This window comes from Camelus dromedarius, unplaced genomic scaffold (assembly GCF_036321535.1).
Source record: "Camelus dromedarius isolate mCamDro1 unplaced genomic scaffold, mCamDro1.pat HAP1_SCAFFOLD_114, whole genome shotgun sequence".
Taxonomy (NCBI): domain Eukaryota; kingdom Metazoa; phylum Chordata; class Mammalia; order Artiodactyla; family Camelidae; genus Camelus; species Camelus dromedarius.
This window is the reverse complement of record NW_026989787.1, coordinates 8,393,490-8,412,200: the sequence shown is the minus strand read 5'-3', so window position 1 is coordinate 8,412,200 and position 18,711 is coordinate 8,393,490. Positions and strand designations below refer to the sequence as shown.

General features: G+C 53.0%; 1 long non-coding RNA gene across 1 annotated transcript; it reads left to right on the top strand.

Moving 5' to 3' along the window:
• Positions 1-14,028: 14,028 nt before the first annotated feature.
• On the top strand, positions 14,029-17,580 carry LOC135320742 (uncharacterized). Its single transcript, XR_010380019.1, has 2 exons — positions 14,029-14,102; positions 15,671-17,580. It is a non-coding gene; the product is annotated as an uncharacterized LOC135320742 (long non-coding RNA).
• The last annotated feature ends 1,131 nt before the right edge of the window (positions 17,581-18,711 follow it).

Sequence of the window (18,711 nt, the reverse complement as noted above, 5' to 3'; positions counted from 1 at the left end):
CAGTTGACTCGGGGAAGGACATATGTTAGTGGTAATTAGAATGCTTGCTTAGCATGCCGAATTCCGTGTGCTCATTCCCAGTACCTCCATTTAAAAACAGAAGAAAAGGAAAAACAAAAACAAGAGCAAACTTCAAATGTTAGAAATACATAGTGCGCAAACCCAACTTCCATATCCATTCTTTTTACGTGTTTTCCTCTTACTACTTGGTTTGAAATATATCCCAACCGTGACTTAAGCATTTTTTTCAGAAAATGCTCTAACTCTTTGAAAGTCTTTTCTGCCACTGTTGTTTTGACACATCCACGAACGGAGATAGACGCACATGGTGGTTTTAATATACATTCGTGTTTATTCTCATTAATGTACCTGTAACTACATTTTACAGATGGTGTGTCAGTGCGCCACTTTACAGAAGAGAGAGGAAGAGAATCTTCCTGGGATGAGGTACAGTCTCTTGTTGTTAATGACCTTGTGTGACTATATTAGTACCAGGGGATTCTGAGACATAAACCGGGGGTTGGTGTGAGTGTGCATTTCAGGTTTGCATCTGCTGATGTGAATTTTTGACTTATGCTTTTAACTTGAAGTTTAGGATGTGATTCTGTGCTTAATGCCTTAGGACTGGATAATGAACTTGTGTTCAATTTCCAGACTCACCTAGTGAAACCAGTGTCTGTGTGGGCATTCTTTTTTTCAGGGTCTTTCCCTTACAGTTTATTAGAGGATATTGAAAAGAAATTCATCCCTGCGAAAGTTAGGTGTATGTTGGAGTTGGTTCTTGTTTTAGCCGTCCTCACTTGAAATTAATTAAGTGATGTTTCATTTTCAAGGCAGCATGTTTTGTCTTCCCATTCCACCGCCAGTAACAGTGGTCTAGTTCCCTTAATGCCTTATGCTGTTTCCCACCTGCTCCTTTTACTCAGGCTGCCCTTCCCCAAAGCCCCTCCACATCCCCCCTCTCCGCTGGATCTCTCTTTTAAGAAACATTGCGGTCTTCCCAGCATTCCCTGAGCTATCCACGTGCAGCGGAATCTCCTGTCCTTTGTGGCGTTACTGTACCCGTTCACCTCAGTTGTAGAGCTGTTGAAACTTTTCTGTGCTGATTTGTTTTCATGGATCCTGTGCCTCTGGCAGAACAGAGAGGAGAATCTGCCTTTTACTTGTACCACCAGCTTCTCCCAGAATAGGGCTTATGTTTTAATAGCTTCGGTAAATAACTGTTGTCTACCTGACTGACTAAGCGTAAGCACATTTTCTGAAGTTCGGTTCCTGATTTATCTTGTTTTGTGTTACTAGGAAGGGGCGACTAAGCCCAAAATTACAAAACCGTAGTATGCTACTGGGACTGTAGAAGTGGCTCCGCAGGAGCTGACGGATCATAAAACACTGACCTCTGTTGGTGGAGCACACGGAGCTTATTATACACTGGGTAAGTTAGTGAACGTGGCTGGCATTTCTTGTTCTCCGTGCCTAGAAACTAGTGTGCTCTTGGGGAAAGGGTATATGTAGCTCTGCAGTAGAGAGAATGCGGGCTTAGCATGCAGGAGTTCCTGGGGTCAGTATCCAGTTCCTCCAAGAAACGAGTGTGATACGTGGAAGGAAGGAAGGAAGGAAGGCGCAAAGGTTTTGTTTCGCTTCAGCAGTGTCTTCGCAGGAAAGCCTAATCCTCCATTCTTTTCTGTGGTTTTTAGCCGACGCGGGACCTGGCGCGGCTCCGGTGTGTCCCGGCAGCGCTCGCCCACCTGCGGCGGTCCCGGAGGCCCAGGTAAGTGGGGTGGTCATGCTCTGTTGGACCTCGTCCTGGGAAAGGTGATCTTCCCGTTCTCCCGGCAGCCGTTCCTGGCCTCGTCTGCAGCCTGTGTGTCCTGTGACGGGTCTGGCGTGGCGTGTCGCTGCCTTTTTCAGACTCAAAACTCTTGCCCAGGAGCCAGTGGGCTGCTTCTCCTGGGAGCCCGTCGCCTTGGCTGGTGCCTGCAGGAGCCATGAGGGAGTGCTTAGGAGCCGGGGCCCGCAGACTTTGACTGTGGGTTTCTCGAAACAGCGTGAGGAGGGTGAGCCCTCACTCCACACTGACTTCTCCTGGCTCGGCTGACTCCTTCCTGACCTCCTGCACCTGGGGTTGCTCCTGGGTCACTGAGACGGATTTCTGTGTCGTCGTTCTTTTGACTGGTTTCCCGGCTCAGGCCAGGTGATTCTGCTGTTTAGAATGTCCATTCAGATCCTGGTAACTGGAAAAGGGGCAAAGCCCTCCCTCCAGCTTTGTACGGTGTGCTTTGTGCAACTTTGAGTCTTCCTGGGTGTGGTAAACGTCACAGCCAGCCACTGTCTTTTCTCGGGGGCTATGTGTGACTTGGCCGCTGCCTCCTGTTGTACTCTGGGCAGAAAAGCCTGTCTCTCGGAGATGGTGCGTTTGTAGTAGGGAATAGAGGCTGGAAGGGAAAGAGCCCGCCGTGAAAATGCCTCCTTACCTGCGGGGGAATTCCGATGCGCACCAGAGTGCGTATGTTGTGTTTGTCCCCCACCCTGCGCCGGGTCGGGCCTGCCCTGGAAGCTGTCAGAGCTGCTCGTCGGACTCATGTCACACCGTGGGGTTTTGCGCACGAGCTGGTACAGTCCCTTTGGTGTCAGGTGTGGGTTTGAGGCTCCACACGTCACTCTCCTATAGAACGCATGTAGGGTGCTTTCCATATCGAACGTAAAATCCGGACGTCCCTGAGTATAGGGATGATTGTAGCGGAGCCTGAGTCCCTTCTGAGGAAAGCCTTGTCCCCTCAGGAGCCCTTGGCCAGCTCCGCTGCAGGACTCCGGAATGCCCAGCTCCCCAGTTCTCTTTGCGCCCAGGTTGAGCCCCTGCGGAGGGGAGGAAGGCCCTTTGTGAGGAGGGGGCATAGAGAGCCTGGCAGGGTCCTGCAGGCATAGCCCTGCAGGCAGAGCGGTGACCCTGTTGCGGCTCTGCTTGCTCGTGTGGAGAATGAGCTCTTCACTTCCGTCCCGTCTCCGTGTTCATGGACCGCACCGGGCAAACTTGCCTGGAGCTGATTAAGGTGGTGAGGAGGGCCGTCCCGCCCAGGGCGGCTGGCTGTTGGGAAGGCGCTAGTTTGCCCGTGTGCTGGAAGCTCTGTGTGCAGCCTCTCTGGCAGGAGGGCCCTTGGCTTCCTCCACTTGGAGACAGCGGCGTCGGCGACGTGAGGCTTCAGGGTCGTAGCCCCATGTCCCCCTGTTCGGCCCAGGCTGCAGTCAGGCCCCAGAGGGCTGGGCGGAGCGTGTGGCACCGTGCTGCTCTCTGGGCACCCGGTTGAGGGGAGGGTGCCCGGTGCCGACGGCTGCTGCGTTGGGTTTCGGCTCTTGTCTGTGTTGGCGCTTTTGTCTGTCATCCAACCCAGCACTCCCTTCTGTCCTGCAGGTCACCCCGTGGGCCGGAGTGCCCCAACCTTTCCGAGGACCAGCCTGCATGGACTGCCCCGGGTGCGGCCCGTCGTCGCCAAGATGGGCACCTGCACCTTGTTCCCCTTGGTGCCTTGTGCAACCTCGCCCCCCACCGCCAGCTGCTCCGCTCGGAAAGAGGAAAGCAGAGTCCTCTGTTTCTTCCTTGAGTCACTGCAGAAGAAGTGCAGATCACTTTCCGGGGCTTTCCCGTGCACGGGCGGCCGTGACTTTGCTCACGGTTGTGTCCCTCTGGCCCTTAGCAGACGCACTTGATGGACCGCGTCTTCCCCGTCCTGCCCTGGGGAGGGAGGTGTCTGTTGTAGAGGGAAAGAGGGTCCTCTGACGGAGGGCAGACGTGTCGGTTCTGCACACAGGCCTTCAACAGACACCACGTTCCTGGCTCCCTGGAGGACAAGCCCGCCCCTGTCACTGTCTGCAGCGAGTGGAGCCCTGAACTTCCACAGCCGATGATCGGTTATGGAAGAAACACCCGAACACGGGGCCTGTGGTCTCTTCAGTCAAGGGTCCTGAGACCTGTCTCCCACTCGGTCTGATGTGAGACTTAGTGTGATACGGGGAAGAAGGCCTCAAAGATCTTTTACGCTTCAGCAAACTAACATGTTTTGTAAGGCAGTGAACCGTGAAAGAGTGTTTTGTCTTTTATTTTATCTATGCCGAGAATCTAGTTTACTCGGGGAAGGACATAGGTTAGTGGTAAATAGAATTCTTGCTTAGCATGCCGAATTCTGTGTGCTCATTCCCGGTACCTCCATTTAAAAACAGAAGAAAAAAAAAACAAAAACAAGAGCAAACTTCAAATGTTAGAAATACATAGTGCGCAAACCCAAATTCCATGTCCATTCTTTTTACGTGTTTTCCTCTTACTACTTGGTTTGAAATAAATCCCAACCGTGACTTAAGCATTTTTTTCAGAAAATGCTCTAACTCTTTGAAAGTCTTTTCTGCCACTGTTGTTTTGACACATCCACGAACGGAGATAGACGCACATGGTGGTTTTAATATACATTAGTGAATATTCTCATTAATGTACCTGTAACTACATTTTACAGATGGTGTGTCAGTGCGCCACTTTACAGAAGAGAGAGGAAGAGAATCTTCCTGGGATGAGGTACAGTCTCTTGTTGTTAATGTCCTTGTGTGACTATATAAGTACCAGGGGATTCTGAGACATAAACCGAGGGTTGGTGTGAGTGTGCATTTTCACGATTGCATCTGCTGATGAGAATTTTTGACTTATGCTTTTAACTTAAAGTTTAGGATGTGATTCTGTGCTTAATGCCGTAGTACTGGATAATGCACTTGTGTTCATTTTCCAGACTCACATTGTGAAACCAGTGTCTGTGTGGGCATTCTATTTTTCAGGGTCTTTCCCTTACAGTTTATTAGAGGATATTGAAAAGAAATTCATCCCTGGGAAAGTTAGGTGTATGTTGGAGTTGGTTCTTGTTTTAGCCGTCCTCACTTGAAATTAATTAAGTGATGTTTCATTTTCAAGGCAGCATGATTTGTCTTCCCATTCCACCGCCAGTAACAGTGGTCTAGTTCCCTTAATGCCTTACGCTGTTTCCCACCTGCTATTTTTACTCAGGCTGCCCTTCCCCAAATCACCTCCAAATCCCCCCTCTGTGCTGGATCTCTCTTTTACGAAACAGTGCGGTCTTCCCAGCATTCCCTGAGCTATCCACGTGCAGCGGGCTCTCCTGTCCTTTGTGGCATTACTGTACCCGTTCACCTCAGTTGTAGAGCTGTTGAAACTTTTCTGTGCTGATTTGTTTTCATGGATCCTGTGCCTCTGGCAGAACAGAGAGGAGAATCTGCATTTTACTTGTACCGCCAGCTTCTCACAGGATAGGGCTTATGTTCTGAAAGCTTCGGTAAATAACTCTTGTCTACCTGACTGACTAAGCGTATGCACATGATCTGAAGTTCGGTTCCTGATTTATCTTGTTTTGTGTTCTTAGGAAGGGGCAACTAAGCCCAAAATTACAAAACCGGAGTATGCTACTGGGACTGTAGAAGTGGCTCCACAGGAGCTGACGGATCATAGAACACTGACCACTGTTGGTGGAGCACACGGAGCTTATTATACACTGGGTAAGTTAGTGAACGTGGCTGGCATTTCTTGTTCTCTGTGCCTAGAAACTAGCGTGCTCTTGGGGGAAGGGTATATGTAGCTCAGCAGTAGAGAGAATGCGGGCGTAGCATGCAGGAGTTCCTGGGGTCAGTATCCAGTTACTCCAAGAAACGAGTGTGATATTGGGTAGGAAGGAAAGAAGGAAGGTGCAAAGTTTTTTTTTCACTTCAGCAGTATCTTCGCAGGAAAGCCTAATCCTCCATCCTTTTCTGTGGTTTTTAGGCGACGCGGTACCTGGAGCGGCTCCGGTGTGGCCCGGCAGCGCCCGCCCACCTGCGGCGGCCCCGGAGGCCCAGGTAAGTGGGGTGGTCATGCTCTGTTGGACCTCGTCCTGAGAAAGGTGATCTTCCCGTTCTCCCGGCAGCCGTTCCTGGCCTCGTCTGCAGCCTGTGTGTCCTGTGACGGGTCTGGCGTGGCGTGTCGCTGCCTTTTTCAGACTCAAAACTCTTGCCCAGGAGCCAGTGGGCTGCTTCTCCTGGGAGCCCGTCGCCTTGGCTGGTGCCTGCCGGAGCCATGAGGGAGTGCTTAGGAGCCGGGGCCCGCAGACTTTGACTGTGGGTTCCTTGAAACTGCGTGAGGAGGGTGAGCCCTCGCTCCACACTGACTTCTCCTGGCTCGGCTGACTCCTTCCTGACCTCTTGAACCTGGGGTTGCTCCTGGGTCACTGAGACGGATTTCTGTGTCGTCGTTCTTTTGACTGGTTTCCCGGCTCAGGCCAGGTGATTCTGCTGTTTAGAATGTCCATTCAAATCCTGGTAACTGGAAAAGGGGCAAAGCCCTCCCTCCAGCTTTGTACGGTGTGCTTTCTGCAACTTTGAGTCTTCCTGGGTGTGGTAAACCTCACAGCCCGTCACTGTCTTTTCTCGGGAGGTAAGTGTGCCTTGGCCGCTGCCTCCAGTTGTACTCTGGGCAGAAAAGCCTGGCTCTCGGAGATGGTGCATTTGTAGTAGGGAATAGAGGCTGGAAGGGAAAAAGCCCGCCGTGAAAATGCCTCCTTCCCTGCGGGGGAATACTGATGCGCACCAGAGTGCATACGTTGTGTTTGTCCCCCACCCTGCGCCGGGGCGGGCCTGCCCTGGAAGCTGTCAGAGCTGCTCGTCGGTCTCATGGCACACCGTGGGGTTTTGCGCACGAGCTGGTACAGTACCTTTGGTGTCAGGTGTGGGGTTGAGACTCCACACGTCACTCTCCCGTAGCACGCAGGTAGAGTGCGTTCGGTAGCGAACGTAAAGTCCAGACGTCCCTGAGGATAGGGATGATTGTAGCGGAGCCTGAGTCCCTTCTGAGGACAGCCTTGTCCCCTCAGGAGCCCTTGGCCAGCTCCACCGCAGGACTCCGTGATGCCCAGCTCCCCAGGGCTCTTTGCGCCCAGGGGCAGCCCCTGCGGGGCGGAGGAGGGCCCTTTGTGAGGAGGGGGCAGAGAGGGCCTGGCAGGGTCCTGCAGGCAGAGCCCTGCAGGCAGAGCGGTGACCCTGGTGCGGCTCTGCTTGCTCGTGTGGAGAATGAGCTCTTCACTTCCGTCCCGTTTCCGTGTTCCTGGACCGCGCCGGGCAAACTTTCGTGGAGCTGGGGTAGATGGCGGGGAAGGCCATCCCGCCCAGAGCGGCTGGCAGTTGGGAAGGCGCTAGTTTGCCCGTGTGCTGGAAGCTCTGTGTGCAGTCTCTCGGGCAGGAGGACCCTTGGCTTCCTCCACTTGGAGACAGCTGCGGCGGCGACGTGCGGCGTCAGGGTCGTATCCCCGTGTCCCACTGTGCGGCCCAGGCTGCAGGCAGGCCCCAGAGGGCTGGGCGGAGCGTGTGGCACCGTGCTGCTCTCTGGGCACCCGGTGGAGGGGAGGGTGCCCGGGGCCGACGGATGCTGCGTTGGGTTTCAGCTCTTGTCTGTGTTGGGGATTTTGTCTGTCATCCAACTCAGCCCTCCCTTCTGTCCTGCAGGTCACCCCGTGGGCCGGAGGGCCCCAACCTTTCCGAGGACCAGCCTGCGTGGACTGCCCCGGGTGCGGCCCGTCGTCGCCCAGCTGGGCACCTGCACCTTGTCCCCCTTGGTGCCTTGTGCAACCTCGCCCCCCACCGCCATCTGCTCCGCTCGGAAAGAGGAAAGCTGTGTCCTCTGTTCCTTCCTTGAGTCACTGAAGAAGAAGGGCATATCGCTCTCCGGGGATTCCCCGTGTACGGGCGGCTGTGACTAGGCTCATGGCCGTGTCCCTCTGGTCCCTTAGCAGACGCACTTGATGGAACGCGTCTTCCCCGTCCTGCCCTGGGGAGGGAGGTGTCTGTTTTAGAGGGAAAGAGGGTCCTCTGACGGAGGGCAGACGTGTCGGTTCTGCACACAGGCCTTCAACAGACACCACGTTCCGGGCTCCCTGGAGGACAAGCCCGCCCCTGTCACAGTCTGCAGCGAGTGGAGCCCTGAACTTCCACAGCCGATGATCGGTTATGGAAGAAACACCCGAACACGGGGCCTGTGGTCTCTTCAGTCAAGGGTCCTGAGACCTGTCTCCCACTCGGTCTGATGTGAGACTTAGTGTGATACGGGGAAGAAGGCCTCAAAGATCTTTTGCGCTTCAGCAAACTAACATGTTTGTAAGGCAGTGAACCGTGAAAGAGTGTTTTGTCTTTTATTTTATCTATGCCGAGAAGCCAGTTGACTCGGGGAAGGACATATGTTAGTGGTAATTAGAATGCTTGCTTAGCATGCCGAATTCGGTGTGCTCATTCCCAGTACCTCCATTTAAAAACAGAAGAAAAGGAAAAACAAAAACAAGAGCAAACTTCAAATGTTAGAAATACATATTGCGCAAACCCAACTTCCATATCCATTCTTTTTACGTGTTTTCCTCTTACTACTTGGTTTGAAATAAATCCCAACCGTGACTTAAGCATTTTTTTCAGAAAATGCTCTAACTCTTTGAAAGTCTTTTCTGCCACTGTTGTTTTGACACATCCACGAACGGAGATAGACGCACATGGTGGTTTTAATATACATTCGTGTTTATTCTCATTAATGTACCTGTAACTACATTTTACAGATGGTGTGTCAGTGCGCCACTTTACAGAAGAGAGAGGAAGAGAATCTTCCTGGGATGAGGTACAGTCTCTTGTTGTTAATGACCTTGTGTGACTATATTAGTACCAGGGGATTCTGAGACATAAACCGGGGGTTGGTGTGAGTGTGCATTTCAGGTTTGCATCTGCTGATGTGAATTTTTGACTTATGCTTTTAACTTGAAGTTTAGGATGTGATTCTGTGCTTAATGCCTTAGGACTGGATAATGAACTTGTGTTCAATTTCCAGACTCACCTAGTGAAACCAGTGTCTGTGTGGGCATTCTTTTTTTCAGGGTCTTTCCCTTACAGTTTATTAGAGGATATTGAAAAGAAATTCATCCCTGCGAAAGTTAGGTGTATGTTGGAGTTGGTTCTTGTTTTAGCCGTCCTCACTTGAAATTAATTAAGTGATGTTTCATTTTCAAGGCAGCATGTTTTGTCTTCCCATTCCACCGCCAGTAACAGTGGTCTAGTTCCCTTAATGCCTTATGCTGTTTCCCACCTGCTCCTTTTACTCAGGCTGCCCTTCCCCAAAGCCCCTCCACATCCCCCCTCTCCGCTGGATCTCTCTTTTAAGAAACATTGCGGTCTTCCCAGCATTCCCTGAGCTATCCACGTGCAGCGGAATCTCCTGTCCTTTGTGGCGTTACTGTACCCGTTCACCTCAGTTGTATAGCTGTTGAAACTTTTCTGTGCTGATTTGTTTTCATGGATCCTGTGCCTCTGGCAGAACAGAGAGGAGAATCTGCCTTTTACTTGTACCACCAGCTTCTCCCAGAATAGGGCTTATGTTTTAATAGCTTCGGTAAATAACTGTTGTCTACCTGACTGACTAAGCGTAAGCACATTTTCTGAAGTTCGGTTCCTGATTTATCTTGTTTTGTGTTACTAGGAAGGGGCGACTAAGCCCAAAATTACAAAACCGTAGTATGCTACTGGGACTGTAGAAGTGGCTCCGCAGGAGCTGACGGATCATAAAACACTGACCTCTGTTGGTGGAGCACACGGAGCTTATTATACACTGGGTAAGTTAGTGAACGTGGCTGGCATTTCTTGTTCTCCGTGCCTAGAAACTAGTGTGCTCTTGGGGAAAGGGTATATGTAGCTCTGCAGTAGAGAGAATGCGGGCTTAGCATGCAGGAGTTCCTGGGGTCAGTATCCAGTTCCTCCAAGAAACGAGTGTGATACGTGGAAGGAAGGAAGGAAGGAAGGCGCAAAGGTTTTGTTTCGCTTCAGCAGTGTCTTCGCAGGAAAGCCTAATCCTCCATTCTTTTCTGTGGTTTTTAGCCGACGCGGGATCTGGCGTGGCTCCGGTGTGTCCCGGCAGCGCTCGCCCACCTGCGGCGGTCCCGGAGGCCCAGGTAAGTGGGGTGGTCATGCTCTGTTGGACCTCGTCCTGGGAAAGGTGATCTTCCCGTTCTCCCGGCAGCCGTTCCTGGCCTCGTCTGCAGCCTGTGTGTCCTGTGACGGGTCTGGCGTGGCGTGTCGCTGCCTTTTTCAGACTCAAAACTCTTGCCCAGGAGCCAGTGGGCTGCTTCTCCTGGGAGCCCGTCGCCTTGGCTGGTGCCTGCAGGAGCCATGAGGGAGTGCTTAGGAGCCGGGGCCCGCAGACTTTGACTGTGGGTTTCTCGAAACAGCGTGAGGAGGGTGAGCCCTCACTCCACACTGACTTCTCCTGGCTCGGCTGACTCCTTCCTGACCTCCTGCACCTGGGGTTGCTCCTGGGTCACTGAGACGGATTTCTGTGTCGTCGTTCTTTTGACTGGTTTCCCGGCTCAGGCCAGGTGATTCTGCTGTTTAGAATGTCCATTCAGATCCTGGTAACTGGAAAAGGGGCAAAGCCCTCCCTCCAGCTTTGTACGGTGTGCTTTGTGCAACTTTGAGTCTTCCTGGGTGTGGTAAACGTCACAGCCAGCCACTGTCTTTTCTCGGGGGCTATGTGTGACTTGGCCGCTGCCTCCTGTTGTACTCTGGGCAGAAAAGCCTGTCTCTCGGAGATTGTGCGTTTGTAGTAGGGAATAGAGGCTGGAAGGGAAAGAGCCCACCATGAAAATGCCTCCTTCCCTGCGGGGGAATTCCGATGCGCACCAGAGTGCATACCTTGTGTTTGTCCCCCACCCTGCGCCGGGTCCGGCCTGCCCTGGAAGCTGTCAGAGCTGCTCGTCGGTATCATGGCACACCGTGGGGTTTTGCGCACGAGCTGGTACAGTCCCTTTGGTGTCAGGTGTGGGGTTGAGACTCCCCACGTCACTCTCCCGTAGCACGCAGGTAGGGTGCTTTCCTTAGCGAACGTAAATCCAGACGTCCCTGAGGATAGGGATGATTGTAGCGGAGCCTGAGTCCCTTCTGAAGACAGCCTTGTCCCCTCAGGAGCCCTTGGCCAGCTCCACCGCAGGACTCCGTGATGCCCAGCTCCCCAGGGCTCTTTGCGCCCAGCGGCAGCCCCTGCGGGGCGGAGGAGGGCCCTTTGTGAGGAGGGGCAGAGAGGGCCTGGCAGGGTCCTGCAGGCAGAGCCCTGCAGGCAGAGCGGTGACCCTGGTGCGGCTCTGCTTGCTCGTGTGGAGAATGAGCTCTTCACGTCCGTCCCGTTTCCATGTTCCTGGACCGCGCCAGGCAAACTTTTGTGGAGCTGGTGTAGATGGCGGGGAGGGCCGTCCCGCCCAGAGCGGCTGGCAGTTGGTAAGGCGCTAGTTTGCCCGTGTGCTGGAAGCTCTGTGTGCAGTCTCTCGGGCAGGAGGACCCTTGGCTTCCTCCACTTGGAGACAGCTGCGGCGGCGACGTGCGGCTTCAGGGTCTTATCCCCGTGTCCCCCTGTGCGGCCCAGGCTGCAGGCAGGCCCCAGAGGGCTGGGCGGAGCTTGTTGCACCGTGCTGCTCTCTGGGCACCCGGTGGAGGGGAGGGTGCCCGGGGCCGACGGATGATGCGTTGGGTTGCAGCTCTTGTCTGTGTTGGGGATTTTGTCTGTCATCCAACTCAGCCCTCCCTTCTGTCCTGCAGGTCACCCCGTGGGCCGGAGGGCCCCAACCTTTCCGAGGACCAGCCTGCGTGGACTGCCCCGGGTGCGGCCCGTCGTCGCCCAGCTGGGCAACTGCACCTGGTCCACCTTGGTGCCCTGTGCAACCTCGCCCCCCACAGCCATCTGCTCCGCTCGGAGAGAGGAAAGCAGTGTCCTCTGTTTCTTCCTTGAGTCACTGAAGAAGAAGGGCAGATCACTCTCCGGGGCTTCCCCGTGTACGGGCGGCCGTGACTAGGCTCATGGCCGTGTCCCTCTGGTCCCTTAGCAGATGCACTTGATGGACCGCGTCTTCCCCGTCCTGCCCTGGGGAGGGAGGTGTCTGTTTTAGAGGGAAAGAGGGTCCTCTGACGGAGGGCAGACGTGTCGATTCTGCACACGGGCCTTCAACAGACACCACGTTCCGGGCTCCCTGTAGGACAAGCCCGTCCCTGTCACTGTCTGCAGCGAGTGGAGCCCTGACCTTCCACAGCCGATGATCGGTTATGGAAGAAACACCCGAACACGGGGCCTGTGGTCTCTTCAGTCAAGGGTCCTGAGACCTGTCTCCCACTCGGTCTGATGTGAGACTTAGTGTGATACGGGGAAGAAGGCCTCAAAGATCTTTTGCGCTTCAGCAAACTAACATGTTTGTAAGGCAGTGAACCGTGAAAGAGTGTTTTGTCTTTTATTTTATCTATGCCGAGAAGCCAGTTGACTCGGGGAAGGACATATGTTAGTGGTAAATAGAATGCTTGCTTAGCATGCCGAATTCCGTGTGCTCATTCCCAGTACCTCCAATTAAAAACAGAAGAAAAGGAAAAACAAAAACAAGAGCAAACTTCAAATGTTAGAAATACATATTGCGCAAACCCAACTTCCATATCCATTCTTTTTACGTGTTTTCCTCTTACTACTTGGTTTGAAATATATCCCAACCGTGACTTAAGCATTTTTTTCAGAAAATGCTCTAATTCTTTGAAAGTCTTTTCTGCCACTTTTGTTTTGACACATCCACGAACGGAGATAGATGCAAATGGTGGTTTTAATATACATTCGTGAATATTCTTATTAATGTACCTGTAACTACATTTTACAGATGGTGTGTCAGTGCGCCACTTTACAGAAGAGAGAGGAAGAGAATCTTCCTGGGATGAGGTACAGTCTCTTGTTGTTAATGACCTTGTGTGACTATATAAGTACCAGGGGATTCTGAGACATAAACCGGGGGTTGGTGTGAGTGTGCATTTCACGTTTGCATCTGCTGATGGGAATTTTTGACTTATGCTTTTAACTTACAGTTTAGGATGTGATTCTGTGCTTAATGCCGTAGGACTGGATAATGCACTTGTGTCCAATTTCCAGACTCACCTAGTGAAACCAGAGTCTGTGTGGGCATTCTTTTTTTCAGGGTCTTTCCCTTACAGTTTATTAGAGGATATTGAAAAGAAATTCATCCCTGCGAAAGTTAGGTGTATGTTGGAGTTGGTTCTTGTTTTAGCCGTCCTCACTTGAAATTAATTAAGTGATGTATCATTTTCAAGGCAGCATGTTTTGTCTTCCCATTCCACCGCCAGTAACAGTGGTCTAGTTCCCTTAATGCTTTATGCTGTTTCCCACCTGCTCCTTTTACTCAGGCTGCCCTTCCCCAAAACCCCTCCACATCCCCACTCTGCGCTGGATCTCTCTTTTAAGAAACAGTGCGGTCTTCCAAGCATTCCCTGAGTTATCCACGTTCAGCGGACTCTCCTGTCCTTTGTGGCGTTACTGTACCCGTTCACCTCAGTTGTAGAGCTGTTGAAACTTTTCTGTGCTGATTTGTTTTCATGGATCCTGTGCCTCTGGCAGAACAGAGAGGAGAATCTGCCTTTTACTTGTACCGCCAGCTTCTCCCAGGATAGGGCTTATGTTCTAATAGCTTCGGTAAATAACTGTTGTCTACCTGACTGACTAAGCGTATGCACATTTTCTGAAGTTCGGTTCCTGATTTATCTTGTTTTGTGTTTCTAGGAAGGGGCGACTAAGCCCAAAATTACAAAACCGTAGTATGCTACTGTGACTGTAGAAGTGGCTCCGCAGGAGCTGACGGATCATAAAACACTGACCTCTGTTGGTGGAGCACACGGAGCTTATTATACACTGTGTAAGTTAGTGAACGTGGCTGGCATTTCTTGTTCTCCGTGCCTAGAAACTAGTGTGCTCTGTGGGAAAGGGTATATGTAGCTCAGCAGTAGAGAGAATGCGGGCTTAGCATGCAGGAGTTCCTGGGGTCAGTATCCAGTTCCTCCAAGAAACGAGTGTGATACTTGGAAGGAAGGAAGGAAGGAAGGCGCAAAGGTTTTGTTTCGCTTCATCAGTGTCTTCGCAGGAAAGCCTAATCCTCCATTCTTTTCTGTGGTTTTTAGCCGACGCGGTACCTGGCGCGGCTCCGGTGTGTCCTGGCAGCGCCCGCCCACCTGCGGCGGCCCCGGAGGCCCAGGTAAGTGGGGTGGTCATGCTCTGTTGGACCTCGTCCTGAGAAAGGTGATCTTCCCGTTCTCCCGGCAGCCGTTCCTGGCCTCGTCTGCAGCCTGTGTGTCCTGTGACGGGTCTGGCGTGGCGTGTCGCTGCCTTTTTCAGACTCAAAACTCTTGCCCAGGAGCCAGTGGGCTGCTTCTCCTGGGAGCCCGTCGCCTTGGCTGGTGCCTGCCGGAGCCATGAGGGAGTGCTTAGGATCCGGGGCCCGCAGACTTTGACTGTGGGTTTCTCGAAACAGCGTTAGGAGGGTGAGCCCTCGCTCCACACTGACTTCTCCTGGCTCGGCTGACTCCTTCCTGACCTCTTGCACCTGGGGTTGCTCCTGGGTCACTGAGACGGATTTCTGTGTCGTCGTTCTTTTGACTGGTTTCCCGGCTCAGGCCAGGTGATTCTCCTGTTTAGAATGTCCATTCAGATCCTGGTAACTGGAAAAGGGGCAAAGCCCTCCCTCCAGCTTTGTACGGTGTGCTTTCTGCAACTTTGAGTCTTCCTGGGTGTGGTAAACGTCACAGCCCATCACTGTCTTTTCTCGGGAGGTAAGTGTGCCTTGGCCGCTGCCTCCAGTTGTACTCTGGGCAGAAAAGCCTGGCTCTCGGAGATGGTGCGTTTGTAGTAAGGAATAGAGGCTGGAAGGGAAAGAGCCCGCCGTGAAAATGCCTCCTTCCCTACGGGGGAATTCCGATGCGTACCAGAGTGCATACCTTGTGTTTGTCCCCCACCCTGCGCCGGGTACGGCCTGCCCTGGAAGCTGTCAGAGCTGCTCGTCGGTCTCATGGCACTCCGTGGGGTTTTACGCACGAGCTTGTACAGTCCCTTTGGTGTCAGTTGTGGGGTTGAGACTCCACACGTCACTCTCCCGTACCACGCAGGTAGGGTGCGTTCCGTAGCGAACGTAAAATCCAGACGTCCCTGAGGATAGGGATGATTGTAGCGGAGCCTGAGTCCCTTCTGAGGACAGCCTTGTCCCCTCAGGAGCCCTTGGCCAGCTCCGCCGCAGAACTCCGGGATGCCCAGCTCCCCAGGGCTCTTTGCGCCCAGGGGCAGCCCCTGCGGGGCGGAGGAAGGCCCTTTGTGAAGAGGGGCTGAGAGGACCTGGCAGGGTCCTGCAGATAGAGCAAGTACCCAGGTGCGGCTCTGATTCAATGTGGAAAACCTGGCCTTCACTTCCTTTCTTTCTCTGTGTTTCTGGTTCTTGCAGACCATGCTTCTGTGGAGCTGGGGATATGTCAGTGTGTGTTGTCCTGCATAGAGTTTCTTCCTGTTTGGGAGGTCCTACTTTATCAATTTGCTGGAACCTCTTTACATCATCTCAGGCAGGACTCTCACCTTCCTCCACTTACAGACACCGGCGGTGTCATGTGGCAACATTTTTTTATCCCCAAGGTCGAGTGTGTGGCCCTGTGCTGCTGTCTGGGCACCCGGTAAAGGGGAGGGTGCCCGATGCTGACAGCTGCTGCATTTTGTTTCAGGTTCTGTAGGTGTTGTTCCTTTTGTCTGTCATCCAACACAGCTCTCTCTTCTGTTCTGCAGGTCACTGTGGATTCCCGATGTCCCGGTACTTGTGCAGGACCACTTGGTGTGCCTCACCCGATGGGACACCCAGCGTCACTTCTCAGAGGCTATTCATCACCACCACCCCCACCTCTGTTGTTGCCTATGCGGTCTCACCCTCTGCCACCCCCACCACCACCGGTTACAGCACTCGTTAAGATGAGAGCATGTGCTTCTGCTCCCTTTTCGAGTCTTTGCAGAAGGGGAGATGGCACTCCAGGGCCTTGCGATGCCTGAGGAAATCTGACTTGGGACATTGTGACGTCTGTCTAGCTTCGCAGCACACACATCTGATGGACTGTGTCATTTCCCCATCCTGACCTGGGAAGCAGATGTCTCTTGTATAGAACAGAATAGACTTTTGACAGAATATCAAATGAATTTGAAGTCCCAGTTTGGCAGATGTTCCTCTTGCATGGACCATGTGATGTGCTCTGTGAGGGGTGAAGCACACCCCTAACTTCAGGGGCTCATGAGGTTGCCTTGAGGGGTAAGGGATCGAGTGAGGGAGAGAGACATTCACAGCAGACAGCTTGTCACCATAGCAGATGTGCCCGTGCAGGGCCTCAGAGTGCAGAAGAGGGACACGTGAGCCACACAGGAGTGAATAAGATGGTGTGGAGGGGAAGAAAGAAATTGAAGGGCTGCCCAGTGGGCGTTTGTTGGGTTCACTCAGATGGAGCTGGAAGGTCACTCCTGGCAGTGCGGGCAGCTCAGGTGGGCCGTGTGAATGCGGCGTGAGGTCCACTCAGAGCCACTTGTGTGTGCAGGGGACTCAGTGCAGCCATGCACGTATCCCCTTCAGAACCCAGTGCCTTCAGAAAGCCCTCAGTTCACAACCTCATATAAAGATGATTGTTCTCTTGGGTTTCTGAAAGTTCTGGGTCTGGATGAAATCTCTGGATATCAGAGAAACTGAAATTTAGCTTGTTTTTTTCAGGGTAATTTGTGTGGCTGAAGTTTTCTTTTGCCCCAGTGATTTGAAAAGTGCAGGCAGGATTTAGATCAGCTGAGCAGGTGCCTTGCCCTTCAGCATGAGGCAGGTTCTTTGGGGGAAGTCAGGGGTGATCAGGAGACACCATGTAGGACCCCTGTCCCTACACCCCTGCTCCCTCCTGTCACCATGCCCACTGTCAGCTTGGCATCTCCACATTTATGTCACAAGATCCAATTTCTGATTCTTTGAGTTCTTGCAGTTCATCCCCTAACACCAAGACTCAGTGTGGCCCCCACAGGGTCTCAGTGTTGTTCTCTGTGAGCCGGGGGGTAACGCTGGTCCCTGACATCATTGTGAGGAGGGTTGGGTCAAGCACACACATTGTTTTGCAAAATGACTGGGACATATTTCTCACTCAGCATTCTCATAGTTTAAAAGAAAGTGTCTGCACACAGAATTATCAAAAGAGACCTTAGGAAGTACATTAAATTAAACTGAAGATATAAGAGCTCAGGCCCAGAGCTTACCATTCTCTGCTTTAAACATAAGGCAAAAGGTCCCTTTCTTCTATTAAATATTAGGTCTTACTAGTTAAAGAAGGAAATATAATAATGAGAATGTGCACATTTTGAGATCTGTGTCTGAGATGTGAAAATAATTATTTTCATTCTGTATAGACACGGAGATGCACACACAGACTACAGTGTCTGTCAGAGGCCATACATACATTAGAGAAGACAAAATCAGGAAAAAATAAGATCCTATTAAAATAAATAACTCCTTTTGCCTTACAGCACAGTCCATTTGCCAACTGAAGGGGCCCCTCAGCTGTGGCAATTATGTGTTTAGAGAAGATGTCAGAGGTGCATTACAGCCCGAATGTTTCCCTGCTCCAACCTGCCCCCTCTGCTGTTCTCTCCTATTGTCACCCCTAATGAAATTGTCACAGTTCTCTCTGTGTCAGTGTCTGCTTCCTTGAGGACTAGTGGTCACACCCTCTTGAGGGCACGCAGTGATTCACGGGCACACAACTCACAAACCAGCAGGAACTAAGATGACAAGGCAGATGCAAGGTTACCCCTTCAGGGCAGCAGTGACCACAGGGGCCCCGGGGCTCCTCCTGGGTGGTGGGTACAGCCTGTGTCTAGATCTAGTGATGGCTGTGCTGCTTCAGTCCGTAAACACTCACTGGGCATGTGGGGCCTGTCAGTCACAGGGGTGTCCGGTCATGAGCTAGATGACCAGAATGAAGTGGCCGTGTCTCATGGTGAGGAACGGATGAGGTGCAGGGAGGCCATGGGCATCCAGCGAGAGGCCCTGCACTGACCAGGCCCGTACCCCCGCCCTGCATCAGCTGCACAGCAGCCCCGGCTCCAGGCAGACCCTGAGGGGGGCTGAGGGCGGTAGTGCTCTCAGTGGGCCCCATGAGAGCCCTTCATCCTCCCACAGCCTCCCGACTCTGAGGTGGGCGGGGCAGGGTAAGTGGTTGGGGTGCCACCACTGCCAGGGAGAAGGTGTTGGGCATAAAAAGAGCCCACTCCATTCTGCACCAGCTGTCCCTGGAGCCCACGGGGCCCTCCCTCCTTCCAGGTGGGGGAGGCAGCCAGCCCTGCAGCAGCTCTGGGGTCCAGGCTGGGCCACAAACAGGTCAAGGTGAGACTGCTGCGCTGCCCGGGAAGTGGGGGGGATCAGCGATGCAGCAGCAAATGCCAGCAGGAGCAGCTCTGTAACCGGGCTCCTCCACTGTGAGCAGAGCTGGAGCTGGAACATCGCTGTGAGGGTGGGAGTGCTGGGAGAGATGTGGCCCTGTGGCTCTGTGGCCCTGGACAGGGCTAGACCTGAGCTCAGGGCCTGAGGGCCTGGGGGAGAGGCAGAGAAAGACACACGCAGGGAGAGACAGTGTGTGAGTGAGAGAGAGAAAGGTGGGGGTCAAGTCCTAGAGAGGGACAGGAGGTGACAAGAGAGGGACACCAGGTGGGGGGAAGCAGAGACAAGAGGAGGCAGGAAGGAAAGAGGGAGCCAGCCCAGGGTGCATGGTGGGGGACGATGGGCCAGGGTGCCTGGGAAGGGGAGTTGGCCCATC